We start from the raw sequence: 1,335 nt of genomic DNA on the forward strand, positions 1-1,335 counted from the left end.
CCTGGGAAGGGTGCTACCTCGGACTGCCGGAGGCCTGAGCCCAAAGAAACCCGTCGCTTCTCTCCCCACCGCAGATGTGTTGTCCCCTGTGCCGGGGGGCGGGCCCGCATCTCCTTCTCACCACAAGGTGGAGGAGACGGCTTTGCAAAGCGCTGCTGGGCTCCGGGTCCGGGCTGGCCGCTGTGGTGCTACTTTCTCTGCCTCTTTGGGAGCCACAGCCCCACTGCTGGTCTGAAGTCGCTGCATGATGCTGGGAGGACAGTGCTGGGTGACTGAGAGCACCCATCATGGAAGTAGGACAGGGAAAAGATGGCATCCAAAGGGCCTAGGAGACAGGGAGGGGTTGGGAAGAGGTGCAACCATGCAGCTGCTGCCAGCACAGCCTGGGGAGGTGGGTCAAGGGGCCATTTTAGGGGATCATTGCCCTTTCCTGCACTTGGAGGGGGATTTTCAGGCAGGCATCAGCCCTGATGCTGAGTGCCCGGCTCAGGGCTGGGAAGGTGGTTTTATCTACAGTGGGCTTTTGTACCAATAAAAAGAAGTACTGCGGACAAGCGGGGCTGTGAGCGGCCGGTGGCACTGCCCTCGGGGGGGCACAGCCACTGCAGCACTGGTCCCAGGGGGCTTGTGCTGGTGTGACTGGGGGAGCGAGCCTGCTAGTCACAGACCCCAGTTGCCTGGAGGTTTTGCTCCTGCTCTGTCCATCCTCACAGGGGCTGGGCTCCAGCATTACTGCCTGGTGATGGAGGCTGCTGAGAGCTGGAGGGCTGCAGGTTCCTCCCTTCTCCCAGACCTGGCCCATTTGCCTTGGTTTTGGCATGGCTGTAGAGTTCCCTGAGGTTTGGCTCTGGCTGCACTGGAGCTGCCAGGGAAAGTGGGAGGCAACTGTGGATCTGTGACTGCCCCAGCGATGGTGGAGCTGGGTAAGGGCTGGCTAGTAAGGAAGCAGTGGCTCTGCTACCTTCAGCTCTCTACCAAGCCATGGTTATGTTTTTCATGTGCTTTGCACAAATAAAAGGAGGAAGAAGTCCCAGAGCGATGGAGGGCAGGGCGGGACTGTGTGAGCAGCCCTGCACTGCTTGCTCTGGAGCTCTGCCCAGGGCACAGAGACCGATGCTGTCTCTGCTGATTGGGAATGGGTCCCTGCACACCCCTCTCTGCTGTGAGTCCAGTTCCACTGCTGCCCTTTCCTGCCCCACACCTTCACAGAAGGACAGCAAGGTGGGCTGGCACCATGGGAGGCTTTTACTTTTTTATTTTTTACTATATTTTTACTTTTTTTTATAACAAAAATAGCTATTGGGACCTGATGCTGCCCCAGCCAAACAGTCTGTG

This window comes from Merops nubicus, unplaced genomic scaffold (assembly GCF_000691845.1).
Source record: "Merops nubicus isolate BGI_N331 unplaced genomic scaffold, ASM69184v1 scaffold26252, whole genome shotgun sequence".
Classification (NCBI taxonomy): domain Eukaryota; kingdom Metazoa; phylum Chordata; class Aves; order Coraciiformes; family Meropidae; genus Merops; species Merops nubicus.